Genomic DNA, 17,538 nt, shown 5'->3' on the forward strand with positions numbered 1-17,538 from the left:
CCCCAGGGACTGGTTGAAGGAGAGATGATGTCAGCCGCAAGCATGTCATCAACTGCCGATTTAACATGCTGCTTCTCCGCTGGGCTGAGCCGAAATGGGTTTTGTTGGATAGGGGCAGCGTCACCAGTATCAATGTGGTGACGCAGCAGCTTGGTGCAACCAATATCGAATCTAGATTTACTGAATACATCGGAAAATTCCCGCAAAAGAGCACGCAAATTCGTCCGCTGCGACCCGGACAAATCTCCAGTGTCTGCGCAGAGTGAATCCAACCGTGCTTCATCCGACTTGGAAGGAGGTTGAATCTGTGGCCCATCATACATGTGTCCCACGACCTCAGTCCCCAGGGGCGCCGGCGTCGTGTGAGCAAGCACGGTCCCCTGCGGAACGATGGTCGTGGACAGGCCGACATTCAAGACCTGCAGAAATGGTTCCCTTTCAGCTGCTACAAGGGTCTGTGCGGCTACCAGTTCCAGGCCCCTAATTGCCGTGTTTGAAGGGCCTAACAAAACGCCATGTACACTATGAGACCTCCTTTACCAGTGGCAAAATATAGTAGTAGGTTTTTACCCTCTAAACTGATACAAAAACTGACACCTTTATACAAGGCATCATGTTTGCAATAACCACAACACAAGCAGTCAAAATGCAAACAAAAAGAAACAACTCTGATAATGGTAATGATATGCACTATCCTTGAAGTTGATTGGTTCACACCCGATACAGCTTTTCTTAGAGCCTAGTCTCCATTGGTGTTGGACCAGATGACGCCAAAAGGCGTACAACTCAAAAACAGCGCAATATCAGAGTATTGAGAGCTCGGGGTAAGCATTTACACTATGAGACCTCCTTTACCAGTGGCAAAATATAGTAATAGGTTTTTACCCTTTCAACTGGTACATAAACTGACACCTTTATACAAGGGATCATGTTTGCAATAACCACAACACAAGCAGTCAAAATGCAAACAAAAAGAAACAACTCTGATGATGATATGCACTGTCCTTGAAATTGCGTGTTGTGATTGGACTCCAACGTTCCCGAGATGCATCTGGCTTCCGTTTCCGTCGGAAGCACGTGATCCCTTGGCGGGAAATTCGAAATGTTCGGCTTGTCGGATGGCGGGAACGTCCGTTGGCAGCCGGTCGGCTGCCGAGCTGGTGGTTGGGCGGCCGGCAGCACGCCGGCATCTTCAGCGGGGTTTTAAACTCCCGCAGGAAAATCAGAGTTCTCTTTGTCTGGACTTCGCACGCACGTTGTTCTTCTTGTTTCCATATTTTTTTCAACCACTTCTGACTCCAGTTGTAGTGTTGTAATTACGGACGAATAAACTTCTTTATGGGGCACACTCTGTTTATTGTCTTTCTTCCGACACGGTCCCTAACACATATAAGGGGTATACGGTCACCTTACCTGATACCTAAAGAGGTATGGCCTCCGGACCTGGTGGGACCTACTCACGGGTTACCCGCTAACCTAACGTCCTCCGGCTGGGAACTAGGGGAGGCTAACTGACCCAACCACTGGGTCTCTGGGTCCCGACCACTGGTTACCCTGAGCCTCAGCCCTTAAAAGGGTTGCAAGGCTTGGTTCCAGGGTCCTGTCTATCCAGGACCTATTCTCCCCTGACCACTGGCTACACTGAGCCTCAGCCCTTAGAATGGCTGCAAGGCTTGGTTCCAGGGTCCTATCTATCATCAGCCCGGGCTTCGGTCGTCGTGTGGAGAGAAGTAACTCGAGCTCTCAGCCCTCTGGCTTTTATACTGGTTCGTGGCTGGCTCCGTCCCTGCCACGCCCCTTCTTGGAACCTTCTGATTGGTCCTTCCCGAAACTTTTGATTGGTCCTTCTGAAACCGTCGTTCTGATCCTCTTTTACCTTCTCTGACCCCGGGAATTTCCCCTAACAGGAATTGGTGTTTTGATCCGCTCTCACCTCTGTTTGACCCCAGGCATTTCCCCAGGGAGGTAACACTGCTGCACCCCGTTGACACTCAGTGGTACTGCAGGTTACTGAATGGTGAGTGGCGATCACCTCTACACTACTACAAAGGTATGCTCATACATTTCCTACTTCCAAAAGTAGTTTCTGCAAAACTGAACGTGATAAAAGCCTGCAGCGAGAATCCGACCCACAAAGCACTTTGAAGAATAAACCTGACGAGCTGAGAGAGCCTAACAAAGATGTGAACAGCAATATGCACCTGCGGACATTGATTTAATAATTATAGTACCATCCTTACTAAACAGCAATCAATGCATAATTATGGGGATATTATTACAATCTAAGTGGTTTAATGTAATGTATTGCCCACACCACTTGGTAAAAGGGCCTTCACTAGATGGAGCTCTATAGGGTCCATCTCAGATCATTTTTGGCCTACTTTTCCACGTTGGCCACATATCTTGGAAGAGGTTTGGAATACCCACACTTTACCCTATCAATATAAACCTGGAAATCGATTAACTGTGGTGTACCTATTTATTCTGTTGAGTGGAGAGAGGCGGTGGCGGGGGGATTGATTTAATAAACCTGCCCCGTTGTTTCAACTGCCGCACCGTGAGATTAAACCGGTGCCCTCTGCATTGCAAGTCCAGTGCACGAACCATTGCACAAAGGCAGTATCCCCTGTTTTGAGGAAGTCTTAGAACCACGACTTTCCGATTATTATTTTGTAATACACGCCACACTGTGTGCCTTAGACATTTTAGGACAGTGTAGAATTTTTTTTCCATAAAAATTTTATTCAAGACAATCAAGTTTTATTCATCTGTAGTGTTAATGTGACTGGGAATGGTTAAAAATCTGTCATCTGCACCTGCAGCACGTGCTGTAATCCATATCTTAATGTTCCCTGCATTCGATCATTCATCCAACTCACTTTGTCACAGTGGCGGCTCCTGCAAAATCTCTCAGGGGGGGCAAATGTTTGGATGATTGATAAGGATAAAGTCCACCCATGCAATAGATATGTAGTGACATAAGAAGGGAGGGGCTGCTGGGGGCTCTGGGACCCTGGGTGGGCCAGACGCTTAAGCCTCTTGGCACCAGGCGTTGGGTTCCCAGGCGGGTCCAGACGCTTAAGCCTCTTGGCACCAGGCGTTGGGTTCTCAGGCGCTTAAGCCTCTTGGCGCCGCCAACGGGGGGGGGGGCTGTGTGTGCTCTGTGGGATGTCTAATGGCGCACACGGCCCCACCCCTCGTTGGACTAGGCATAAAAGGAGAGCTCCCTGGACGATCAGGGCCAGTCGTAGCTCAAGACCCAAGACCCAAGACCAGCCATCTTTGGACCCTGGGACGATGTGAGAGCCAGTGGTGGGACTCTGGAGCTCCCGACTCTACGACCTTGTGAGGGCGAGTTCCAGAGCGTAGCCAGAGTAGAGTATCTAGGCTGTGTACCTAGGCTGTGTACCTAGGCTGTAACAGAGTATCAGGACTGTTGGAGTGTTGTATTGTAATAAAGAAGTTACCTCTACAAGTGTCTCCGGAACCCGTTACATTTGGCGTCAGAAGTGGCAATGGAGACAAGAAGTAAGCCACGTACCTTCAGTCCTGACGGCGATGTTGAGGAGCAAGCGGCGACGGGGCAGCCAACTCGGGCCGACAACGACGCCGCACCGCCGGCTGAGCAGTCGTCCACCACACCTGCCGATCCTCCTCCAGCGTCGGGAGCAGCAATGGAGGAAACGCTGCTTCGCCTCACCGAGCTGCTCCACGCCACCGTCTCCATCCTGGACGACATGCGTCGCTCACAGGCGGAGACAGGAGGGAGAGAGGCGGCGCAGCGGCCGCGCCATTCCGCCGGCTCCAACACAAAGATGGCAGCCGCAAATACATCCGGGTGTGTCGTCACTTCTGCCGGGGGAGCAATGACCGCTCGGAGCGATGTCACTTCCGGGCCCAGCGTGGGCCAACCCGACGATGCCGCGTCATCAGCGCTGCGTCCCTCACCACCGGGTGACAGCTGTTTGCAACCTAGCAACGCCGCGTCATCAGCGCTGCGACCTTCACTGCCGGACGACAGCTAGCTTCAACCTAGCATGCCGCGTCATCAGCGCTGCGACCGGACAGTGAGGGCGCAATTCTTACTGTAACCGGCTCCGGGGCCGGCACATCGACCGACATGCTGGTCGCCACCTTTGCTGCTCTGGCCAAAGGTTGGAGGTCGGGAGACCAGGCCCCTGACACTTCGTCCATTTACGCGCTCCGGATTAATGATTTTTTTGTTGACATTCTCTTCGTTGTCGTCGGGGAGTCGTGACTGTTGTTGGGTAAACTGTGTGGAGCTTCGCTCGTGAGTGTTGTCAATGTGTGTGCGAAACTTTGCTTGTGATTGTTAACAATGTATGGTTTGTATTGAGCTTTGTTCGTGATTGTTAATGTATAGCTTGTGCTGTCATTGTTAACGATGTATAGACTGTATGGGGCATTTATCTTGAGATGATGACATGCTGCCAAGAATTTGGAATTGTCAGGCTGGCTCTCAAATATCTTGGGGTGCAGATCCTGACCAGGATGGGCCAGCGGGTGTTGCGTGTCTAACACGAGAGTTGTGGTCCCGTCATGCTATGGCTGATGGCTTGACCTGACAGCCCGGAGATTGAAACACTCCGTGGCATGTCTAGCCTAGTGGGCTGTGCGCTCACATGGCTCGGAGAGTGTGGTCCCGTCATGGAATCGCTGACGGCTTGACCTGACGGCCCGGAGGTTGAGACCCTCCGTGGTGCGTCTGGAGCAGTAGGCTCGCCCTGACGGCCCGGAGATTGAAACACTCCAAGGCGCGTTGAAACAGAGGGCGGGAGATTTGTGGTGTTCAGGTGTAGTTGTCCCATTACATTGGGACTGTATCCCTCAGTTGTTAGGGTGCATGTTGTGCAGGGAGTGAATGATGGGTTGTCTCAGCTCGGTCGGTACAGCTATATGCTGCGATGCGAGTCTTGGAGAGAGATTGGGTCGTCTCAGCTCGGTCGGTACAGCTATATGCTGCGATGCGAGTCTTGGAGAGAGATTGGTTCGTCTCAGCTCGGTCGGTACAGCTATATGCTGCGATGCGAGTCTTGGAGAGAGATTGGGTCGTCTCAGCTCGGTCGGTACAGCTATATGCTGCGATGCGAGTCTTGGAGAGAGATTGGGTCTCAGCTCGGTCGGTACAGCTATATGCTGCGATGCGAGTCTTGGAGAAAGACTGGGTCATCTCAGCTCGGTCGGTACAGCTATATGCTGCGATGCGAGTCTTGGAGAGAGACTGGGTTGAAGCCCCCCGATATGGCCGACGTGCGCGGTTTTAAGATGGAGACGCCAGGTTGGAAAGGCGGGGGGTGCTAACGGTTGACATGTAATGTCGGTGGTGGTCCTCATTGAGGGCTGCTGGGACGCAAGCACAGGATGCCTTGTAGATGCGGTTCGCGCGTGTGGCCACCATTTCTGGGCAGGAGCAGGCAGATTTATTTTGTTTGTGTCATGTAAATTGTATATATATATTTAAAAATGTAGATACTGGAGCAGCCCTGAAGTGCGACTTCTTTGTCCAGTACATGGGTCGGCCCTGAAGTACGACTTCTCGACCCGGGACGTAGACAGACGTCCAGATTAGTGTGTGTAGAGGGATGCTCGACATGTTGGTCTTCGCCTTCTCTCCACCTGACGGATGGGAGGCTGGCAGGATGGTGTGGAACCCTGCCATCCATGCGGTGGTTGTGCATCCAACGCGTCGGAATCTGTATATTTATTGTTGTTAATTCCCCGTTTTCTATGCGGATCCCGAGGAGGGCTAGGTGTGCCGCGGGTCGTTTGTTCACGTGTCATTGCTTCACCTTTTTGTTGATTGATGCTTGTATATAATGTAAAGTTGTACAGGTTGGTTATGGTATTTATGGTTGCTTTCTTGTTCCTGTTGAGGCTCGCGTATTTTTTTTCTCTCGCTCCCTTTCGTTAATTTAAACTTTCTAATTATTGACAGCCGGGACGGCTGGAGGCTACATAGAGGAGGGTAATGTAGTGACATAAGAAGGTAGGGGCTGCTGGGGGCTCTGGGACCCTGGGTGGGCCAGACGCTTAAGCCTCTTGGCACCAGGCGTTGGGTTCCCAGGCAGGTCCAGACGCTTAAGCCTCTTGGCACCAGGCATTGGGTTCTCAGGCGCTTAAGCCTCTTGGCGCCGCCAACGGGGGGGGGCTGTGTGTTCTCTGTGGGATGTCTGGTGGCGCACACGGCCCCACCCCTCGTTGGACCAGGCATAAAAGGAGAGCTCCCTGGACGATCAGGGCCAGTCGTAGCTCAAGACCCAAGACCAGCCATCTTTGGACCCTGGGATGATGTGAGAGCCAGTGGTGGGACACTGGAGCTCCCGACTCTACGACCTTGTGAGGGCGAGTTCCAGAGCGTAGCCAGAGTAGAGTATTTAGGCTGTGTACCTAGGCTGTGTACCTAGGCTGTAACAGAGTATCAGGACTGTTGGAGTGTTGTATTGTAATAAAGAAGTTACCTCTACAAGTGTCTCCGGAACCCGTTACAGATAAATTAACAGCTTAAGGATGTAAAGGCAACTTCACTACTTTAATATTAATTAAAAATAAAGTGACTCTTACAATACATCTCGTTGTTTGTTTCTATACTCACTATTATTACATTGCTTACATCACATTACTCGCTTAATACACTGCTTACTTATACTGAAATTTTGCTCTTCTCTCTTTCAAAGTAGCAAAGTGATCAATTACTCTCTCATTGAAAGAAGGCATGTTCCTGACTAGTTCCCTCTCCATGGAAAGCATAGCCAGTGCATTCAGACGTTCCTGTCCCATTACATTTCTCAGGAATGTCTTGATTCTCTTTAAGGTTGAGAAACACCTCTCAGCTTGAGCAGTTGTCGTGGGAGTGGTTATGATGATGTTCAACAGAGCAACAGTCTCTGAAAAAGTATCCTGGAGGTTGTACTTCAGCAAAACCTGGTACAGCGCCAGTGCACCACAGCAGCCCTTGAAATCTATTATATGATTTCCCGCCCTTTGTAGATACTTGTTTAATTTTTAAATTTGGTCTTGGTGGCCCTAACTCTTTAATTGACAATTTACCCTGATTACTACGATGGCTGAATGGTATTTATTTTAATGACACGATAGAATTAACTGCGTTCGCCATGATGTTGTTCAAGTTCAACTGGCCTCAACTCGCGAGATGTCCCAACAGTCTCTCTCGCTCTCGTTCTCTTTTTTATTTTAATTTTTTTAATCACATTTAATAAAGATATTAAAGTAGTGTTTCATTTTTTCTTGTTGTTCAAATTCAACATTTTTTCAAATATTATTTGTCACTTAATCTTAAAGATTTTTAATAGTGTATGTTTGTTCCCACCAATCGCTGCACAAGTTAAGGATACGTATGATGACGTAAGCACGTTAGTGCGAGCCCTCCCGCAACCCATAGAGAATGCATTGCAGTGCCTGCAGTTCGAAAAAAAAACATATTTGAATGTAAGTCTATGGGAACACTCTGGGCGATTCTCAGCCAGAGTGAAATCGCCCAAAAAGAGGCGGTACTCCACAGAACGTGACATGACGCTGATTGGACTATATCCAGAGGCACAGTGACGGCTAGCGTAACTCTGTGGTTGAATGAGATTGTGAATGTGATTGAAAAAGTCCCTTTCACACTTTGGTGGTGCGTCGCCCAATTGCCCTAATGAAGAAACCGCCCCTGCTTTGTCATATCTACTTCATACATATTACTTAGCCAATATGTATAGTGGTCGATTAAATTGCCCATGAAACGTGGTATCAAATGGCACTCTCACAGGTGTGTCATGGGATATTCCTTAACATCCTAAAGTAGACAGAAAAGCAAACACTTTTTAAGTACAGCTTTAGATGCTGTGTCCAATACACAACACCAGAGGCAAGATTACGTTTGATCTAGATTTGAAGTTTTCGTGACTGCAGGGATCCATACTCTTTGGTTCTTTCGGTACAATGAAGTTGCGCCCAAAACATCTTGATTTTATTTATTTTATTTTACACCTACGTGACTTTACCAAAAGAACCAAAGAGTAAAGATTACGTTTGATCTGATAAACCTTGGCTTCAATGCACATTTCTATATTTCGATTTAAAGCTTTCGTGACTGCAGGGATTCATCTTCTTGGTTCTTTCGGTAAAGTCACGTAGAAGAGAAGTAATAAAATAATAAAAATAAAACATAATAAAATAATTTCAATAATTTCAACCGAGAAGATGGATTTCAACCGAGAAGATGGATTCCGGCGTAGCAATCATTCGAAGGACGTAATAAACCATTTCGGATCTTAACTGATTGTGTATGAGGAAAGCTGTCTCGGGTGTGGATCAATCAACTTTAAGGACAGTGCACAATATCAGAGTTATGTTCTTTTGTTTGTATTATGACTGCAGGTATTGCGGTCTATGCAAACATGACTCCTTGTAAAAAGGTGTCAGTTTTGTTGCCAGATAGAAGGGTAAAGAACCAATTATCATATTTTTACTGGCAAATGAGGTTCCCATAGTGTAGATGCTTGCCCCGAGCTCTCATACTCTGATGGTGCATTGTCTTTGAGTTGTGCGCCTTTTGGCGTCATCTGGTCCAACCCATATGAGACTAGGCTCTAAGGAAAGCTGTCTCGGGTGTGGATCAATCAACTTTAAGGACAGTGCACATTATCAGAGTTATGTTCTTTTGTTTGTATTATGACTGCAGGTATTGCGGTCTATGCAAACATGACTCCTTGTAAAAAGGTGTCAGTTTTGTTGCCAGATAGAAGGGTAAAGAACCAATTATCATATTTTTACTGGCAAATGAGGTTCCCATAGTGTAGATGCTTGCCCCGAGCTCTCATACTCTGATGGTGCATTGGCTTTGAGTTGTGCGCCTTTTGGCGTCATCTGGTCCAACCCATATGAGACTAGGCTCTAAGGAAAGCTGTCTCGGGTGTGGATCAATCAACTTTAAGGACAGTGCACATTATCAGAGTTATGTTCTTTTGTTTGTATTATGACTGCAGGTATTGCGGTCTATGCAAACATGACTCCTTGTAAAAAGGTGTCAGTTTTGTTGCCAGATAGAAGGGTAAAGAACCAATTATCATATTTTTACTGGCAAATGAGGTTCCCATAGTGTAGATGCTTGCCCCGAGCTCTCATACTCTGATGGTGCATTGTCTTTGAGTTGTGCGCCTTTTGGCGTCATCTGGTCCAACCCATATGAGACTAGGCTCTAAGGAAAGCTGTCTCGGGTGTGGATCAATCAACTTTAAGGACAGTGCACATTATCAGAGTTATGTTCTTTTGTTTGTATTATGACTGCAGGTATTGCGGTCTATGCAAACATGACTCCTTGTAAAAAGGTGTCAGTTTTGTTGCCAGATAGAAGGGTAAAGAACCAATTATCATATTTTTACTGGCAAATGAGGTTCCCATAGTGCAGGTGTCTTTTATACAGGTAACAAGCTGAGATTAGGAGCACTCCCTTTAAGAGTGTCCTCCTAAACTCAGCTCGTTACCTGTATAAAAGACACCTGGAAGCCAGAAATCTTTCAGATTTAGAGGGGGTCAAATACTTATTTCCCTCATTATAATGCAAATCAATTTATAACATTTTTGACATGCGTTTTCTGGATTTTTTGTTGTTATTCTGTCTCTCACTGTTCAAATAAACCTACTATTAAAATTATAGACTGATCATTTCTTTGTCAGTGGGCAAACGTACAAAATCAGCAGGGGATCAAATACTTTTTTCCTCTGTATATCTCTCCACATAAAATTAATTTTACCCAAACTATCAGCTACACGTCGTTCTGGAAGTACATCTTATCAGCAGCATTGATTCACTTCATGAAAACTGCAGACTGATTTCAACATTCTCTGTCTCATCAATAAAATCAGGCTTCCCTGAACCAATCAATGCTGGTGAACTGCCTAATGTTTATAGTCAAAGACCCTTTTTTCAAGAAATGAGTCGTAATTAAGTCCAAAACTATATAACACACAACAAGAATTAAGCTTTGCGGAGAATTTTAATAGCAAAATAAAAACAGTTGTTTTGTGCTGAGATTATTTTGTGTTGTGATAAGTAAAGGTATGATTTTCACGTATTATGGCGTGATCAGGACATAGGGAAAAAAACTGTTAAATAGTGTGAAACGTTATTTCGCTGCCAAAATATAAATGTGTATTTATTTAAATCTAATGGAAGAACAAATTAAGGTATGGAGGACAAATTACTTTGTGACAGGGAACTCTTTCCCCGGCAGACCAGATTGGAAGTAATAATAATGATGCTAAGTGATCGCTAATTAAATGTCCTCAATGTGTTACAAACAATATAAATATGACAGGTGTGTGAAAAATGTATGGCCTGACAGAATAAATGGTGCTGCAACAAAGAGTAACTTTTCTAGTTAAGAGTACTGTACATGTTCAGAGATTACCAAATCTCTTAACAATAGATTTAATTAATATTTATTCAAGTGTCTGATATTTTCCTATTTATGTGTTAACTGTAAAATTTATTAATCTAAGCAGAGAGCATTTATAAAATATCTTCAAAAGAAGGATGATTTCATCGTGTAACGGTTAGCACACTGCATTTGAAATCCAGTTTCTTAAATCCGCTCAGCACCGCAGTTAGTCAATCGCTAGGTCGCATATGGTGGCAGAAAAAATTGTGTGTACTCCCACCTCTTTCAAGACGTCTCGCCAATGTGCAAGAGTAAGCCACATCATCTCTAGAAGGCCTATGTAGAGTTTCCCCTCGTGGAGGCTCTTCTGTCAGCAATGGCATGAGCAAGACATTGCAGGGCTGCATTTTTACCTTCAAATGAAGGCCATGACACAAACCTCATTGCAAAAATGTGCAATACAAAACAGAGGTGAGGAAAGTTGACACTTAGAATGCTGCCAATTGGCATGCTGGGTTATCAATCTAATGCTCTAATTCACATGCCCTATGGTCGCCATGGCTGCTATTTATGCCAGATTTGAATTAGTTGATCATACTCCGTACCAGACCTTCCAAGTCCCTGTAACATCGCTTTCACTCAAAGCATGTTTCTAGTGCCAATGAAGTGACATGTGATGTGCGCTGGTTGGGTGATATGAGGAGCAAGACATATAGTTATTCCCAGTGAGGATTCACACCATTGAATATCAATGGACCAAGTGTATTGGACTTCAAGGCGAATTTGTTTAAATAACATGTGGTTTCATCATCGTAGGGTTACAAGTTAGGTCATGGACCTTTCAATCACCCCTTGTGGTTATTGACATGATGTGCACACACATACAACCTTAATGTTAGTTCTATATGTGATTTCCTCTTGATAAAATTCAACCTATTAATTATGTTTCATTGTCATTACTTCTTTAGTTTAAAGATAATGCGACCAATCTGTTACGCGAGTTCAGCCCTGCTCGCAATGGAAACACTATGGAAATAAAATAATTTGAGCCATCCTGAATGCACCAATGATTGAAGACTTCCCCTTGCCATATCAGCCATGGTTTTTTGTATTATCATACTTCACATGCTGATCAATGTAGGTTGGGGGAGGGCAGGTGGGGAGGAGGGCAGAACTAGTTCAGATATCACTTTCCACTTATGTTAGCCATGGCCGGGAACCAAATTGAGGTCGCTGGGTTCATAACGCAGCCTGCTAACTGCTGTACCACCGTTTCACCCCAGAAACACTTTCACAAAGTAGCAATAAGTGCATTTGGAGGAGGTCATCCGGTAATGCAGCGTGTGTCAAAAAGGGACGTTTCATTACTAAATGCTTCAAATTGATGATCACGAGCATATCGCACGAACCTGCCAGCCGACTGCACTCCGTCATGTGTCCTCCGTAGATGAACTTTCACTCTCCGTGATTGTCCGTGTCACTTTCCTGCCATGACCCCTGGCAGCAGTAGGCATCATCAGTATTTCCAGACAAAATGCTAATCTGTATGCTTCCTGAGTAATACCTTTCAACTATGGCCATCAGTCAATAAACCAGTGTGTTTACAACATCCTAACCTATAAGAATAGGGTTTTTCCACTCTTTTCTGGCAACAAAACTGAAACATTTTTACAAGTAATCATGTCTGCATTAACCACAATACTTGTGGTCAGAATGCAAAAAAAACACTGATAATATATGCATTGGCCTTTAAACTAACCTAGTTCCTGTAGACAGATGGGATTACGACACATTCTTAGGTCCTATGCCATCAAAGTTGTACAAAAATATGTATTGTGTTTCTTTTCAATTATGGACATATGCAGGGTAGCATCATCATGATAGAGATATAATATTAAAATCAGTGGAAACATTTAATGCAGAGCTTAAGAGCAAAATCAGAGTATCTTTCAGATGAAGATCCAGTTGTCACACTTGAAGAAGCAAACGTTACCCTTTGCAGAATGATATTGGATATCAGAATGTATGAAATGCCATTCCAATGTCAGTAATATTTAAAATGCAAATACACACTAAGATGTTATACATTATTTACATGCAGGGAGGTTGAGGTCAAAATGCTCTGGTGTCAACCTTGAATCCAGATAACCACCTGTTATTAAATTGGGTTCTCAAGTTTAGCGAGTTGAATTTACTAGCTCAAACACCAATGACTACACACAAACCCATCAGACTAAATTGGCTTTCCACTTTATTTGACTAAGTTTCTCTCTAGCAGCGCTGGTGGGAAAGTGCTGCCCCCTATTGTAGATAAGAGGTAATTTGAAGAGATTTCAGATCCAGTTCTGTGATATCTCATTCCACCGATCGTTCCCTAACATGGGCAGATGAATTGCTCTGTGAGAGATCCTAATGGATTCTCCATCTCGTGACATGGTGCTGATAGCACAACCTTTTTAAATTTTGTAAAAAACGTATAAATATTTACATAAAGCATTATACAAGTTTTCAGTTTAAAATATATGAATTCGTAGCGATTACACAATTCAGATTTAGAGTCCAAAGGGGTGGTAACATAGCCTAGCAGTAGCGAATTCGACGCTTGTTTTGTGAAGGTTAATGGTTCGAATCCAGCGGCCACCCTAATACTACGGGTGTATTAACCGTAAAAATACGTGTTGCTTGCTTCACAGTGGACTTTAATGATCCCGTAATGTCATTCGCAAGAGAAGGATATTGTGTGTTGGCGTCATTGTCCAAATTGCCAAATGTGAAAAACAACCCAGAAAACGATTTAATTTGATGTACAAAGTAATTATCACCCCCTACCGTGAAAAATAATCAGGATGTTCCCAGATAACAAGTATAACATCATATAATATGAACGTAATTTGATGTGTGATAAAATAGTCGCTTTAAATGACATGCTCAACTAGCCCTTTGTTTTCCACCCAATTATTTTTCAACTCTCCATTGGTAAAATAAGTGACATATAATACCTTCATTAAGACTGTCGAGTGTAGCAGAATTAAATACACGATACATCACTGGCCATATGTTAAAATTAACTCAAGCCCATTTGCTCTATCTCTGCCTCAAAGGCATGACAGCTCAATGCACTTATGAAGAAATATACTTTTACTATACACTGATACGAAAATGAGACCTCCTTTGCCAGTAGCAAGATATAGTAATAGGTATTTACCCTTTTATCTGGCACCAAAACTCACACCTTTATACAAGGGATCATGTTTGCAATAACCACAAAACAAGCAGTCAAAATGCAAACAAAAAGAGACAACTCTGATAATGATATGCACTGTCCCTTGTAATTGATTGGTCCACACCCGAGACGGCTTTTCTTAGAGCCTAGTCTCCACTGGTGTTGGAACAGTTTTGCTGCCAGATAAAAGAGTAAAAACCTATTACTATATCTTGCTACTGGCAAAGGAGGTCTCATAATGTAAATGCTTACCCCGAGCTCTCAATACTCTGATAGTGTGCTGTTTTTGAGTTGTACGTCTTTTGGCGTCATCTGGTCCAACACCTGTGGAGACTAGGCTCTAAGAAAAGCCGTCTCGGGTGTGGACCAATCAATTTAAAGGACAGTGCATATCATTATCAGAGTTGTCTCTTTTTGTTTGCATTTTGATTGCTTGTGTTGTGGTTATTGCAAACATGATCCCTTGTATAAAGGTGTCAGTTTTGGTGCCAGATAAAAGGGTAAAAACCTATTACTACTGATACGAAAGTCAAAACGAAGCAGGTGGGGATATTTTTCACTGCATCACCACTTGGTTAGCTTGCATATTAAGAACAGAATATACAAAGCTACTATAATCATCATTAGCCATGGTCAATCCATTGCTGTTTGAAGCTCTCGTCAAGCCATTGTCATAATCCACGTCTGCATACTCGCTGATCCATTGCTCCATCTCCTTGGTGAGCATCTACCTGGCAGCGTTTCATTCCTTGCTTGCCGTTCGATTGTTATTTTTTACCATTGGCCATCATCCCTTCCTGTGATTCGTTCTGCTTAAGTTCACTACAGTACTGAAATTGTAATTAAGGCGTTATTTTATATACAATATTGCATACAGCTTCAGGGTGGAACAGTGGTGCAGCAGTTAGTCTAGTGCGCTATAAATCCAGTGAACTCGGTTTTTTTTCCAACCATGGCTAACATCAGTAGTGAGAGGTACCTAAAATGATCCTGGGGCCCTGCCTCACCAATCCACACTCATCAACATGGTGAAGTACACCAACAAAAAAACAACCCCATGACCGACCCAGTGGGGATGCCGTCATCCAGCAATTTATTGGCAGGAGGATGTACACATTTTTTACTCTTACATCATTATTAGTGCTCTTACATAATTTACAGTTAGTCCATCGGCATATTATGAGTAGTGAGTTAAAGTGTGTGGTCTTTTTTTCACTCCGATTTCTAACTTGTGATTAATATGTATTAAAAGCATACTGAAAAATAATGCAGCTTTAAAAATAATCTTAGCAGTGACATTCTTTAGTTTAAGTTATAGTAGCCCTCAGTTTATTAATACATTTGTGTGTTGTACACCTCCTGCGGGAATTGTAAATTCTTCAATTTCACCAGAACTGATGAAACCTGGCACCAAATATAATGGCTTATGTTTTGTATGAGTGAGAAAGTACATCTTGATAAAAAAAAAAATCATTCAGCAAGTTTACCCAATAAGGACATGTTCTTGCTATTGAAAAAATTACTTACAGTGAGGGAAAAAAGTATTTGATCCCCTGCTGATTTTGTACGTTTGCACACTGACAAAGAAATTATCAGTCTATAATTTTAATGGTAGGTTTATTTGAACAGTGAGAGACAGAATAACAACAACAAAATCCAGAAAAACGCATGTCAAAAATGTTACCTGTATAAAAGGCACCTGTTCACAGAAGCAATCAATCAATCAGATTCCAAACTCTCCACCATGGCCAAGACCAAAGAGCTCTCCAAGGATGTCAGGGACAAGATTGTAGACCTACACAAGGCTGGAATGGGCTACAAGATCATCGCCAAGCAGCTTGGTGAGAAGGTGACAACAGTTGGTGCAATTATTCGCAAATGGAAGAAACACAAAAGAACTGTCAATCTCCCTCGGTCTGGAGCTCCGTGCAAGATATCACTTCGTGGAGTTGCAATGATCATGAGAACGGTGAGGAATCAGCCCAGAACTACACTGGAGGATCTTGTCAATGATCTCAAGGCAGCTGGGACCATAGTCACCTAGAAAACAGTTGGTAACACACTACGCCGTGAAGGACTGAAATCCTGCAGCGCCTGCAAGGTCCCCTTGTTCAAGAAAGCACATATACATGCCCGTCTGAAGTTTGCCAATGAACATCTGAATGATTCAGAGGACAACTGGGTGAAAGCGATGTGGTCAGATGAGACCACAATGGAGCTCTTTGGCATCAACTCAACTGGCCGTGTTTGGAGGAGGAGGAATGCTGCCTATGACCCCAAGAACACCATCCCCATCGTCAAACATGGAGGTGGAAACATTATGCTTTGGGGGTGTTTTTCTGCTAATGGGATAGGACAACTTCACCGCATCAAAGGGACGATGGACGGGGCCATGTACCGTCAAATATTGGGTGAGAACCTCCTTCCCTCAGCCAGGGCATTGAAAATGGGTCGTGGATGGGTATTCCAGCATGACAATGACCCAAAACACACGGCCAAGGCAACAAAGGAGTGGCTCAAGAAGAAGCACATTAAGGTCCTGGAGTGGCCTAGCCAGTCTCCAGACCTTAATCCCATAGAAAATCTGTGGAGGGAACTGAAGGTTCGTGTTGCCAAATGTCAGCCTCGAAACCTTAATGACTTGGAGAAGATCTGCAAAGAGGAGTGGGACAAAATCCCTCCTGAGATGTGTGCAAACCTGGTGGCCAACTACAAGAAACGTCTGACCTCTGTGATTGCCAACAAGGGTTTTGCCACCAAGTTCTAAGTCATGTTTTGCAGAGGGGTCAAATACTTATTTCCCTCATTAAAATGCAAATCAATTTATAAGATTTTTGACATGCGTTTTTCTGGATTTTGTTGTTGTTATTCTGTCTCTCACTGTTCAAATAAACCTACCATTAAAATTATAGACTGATCATTTCTTTGTCAGTGGGCAAACGTACAAAATCAGCAGGGGATCAAATACTTTTTTTCCCTCACTGTAGCTATTCAATATTGTCTGCAAAACCATTTTTTTTATTTCCAATGCAAGTGTTAATAATTATACATTGCCATATATTTTTCTGCAAATGTTTTACAATTCATTTTAATATTTGTAAACAAAATTGATTACAAGCGTGAACTTTGTTCCAATCATAGAAATACAACACAATATCTTTTTTTTTAAATGTACATAGGAGGTTTTACCAACTCTTACTAATTTACATGTGCACACATATATGGGGGGCTGGGCAGGTTTTGTGAATGGGCAGCTAGAAAATTCACAAAAGGGGTTTAGTGGAAAAATAAACCCCCCAACTGGTAGCCTTATTTAAAGCTCCAGTCTTTCTGGTTATAACAATAAACACTACCTATATGACAAGAACGGTAAGTGTAAAAATAAAACAGGAATAAAAACCGTGCTCATGCATTACGCTTTGCCAACATGCATTTGTCCTTGGATATATTTTAATGTGTAATACCTGCTAGGATAACATATGGATCAGAAACGTGGACATCAACGTAAAAAATGGGACAAAAACTGAAAATTGTGCAAAGAAGCATGGAGAGGTTTACGGTTGGAATTACACTGATTACAGAACATACATAAGTTAAACACTTGATTTTGACTTTTAAAAAGATGAAGCGGCCTTGGGCATGAATCATTGCTATAAGAGATGATTAAAATATTAAAACTATGTTTTACCAGGTAAGGCCCACTGAACTAAATAGCTATTTTCAGAGGCGACCTGACCACAAAATAATAGCTCAAGGAAGTGGCTTATCATGTGCAAATGTATAGTAGCCAAATACTCTAAATGCATGTTTCTAAATGATGAGGGTAAAATCAGAGGACCCGGAGAAAAATCCACGTGACCACGGGTAGAACACGCAAACACCAAATATACAGGCGTCAGGGTCAGGATACCA

Source organism: Lampetra planeri, chromosome 1, assembly GCF_965212315.1.
Source record: "Lampetra planeri chromosome 1, kcLamPlan1.2.h2, whole genome shotgun sequence".
In the NCBI taxonomy this organism is placed as follows: Eukaryota; Metazoa; Chordata; class Hyperoartia; order Petromyzontiformes; family Petromyzontidae; genus Lampetra; species Lampetra planeri.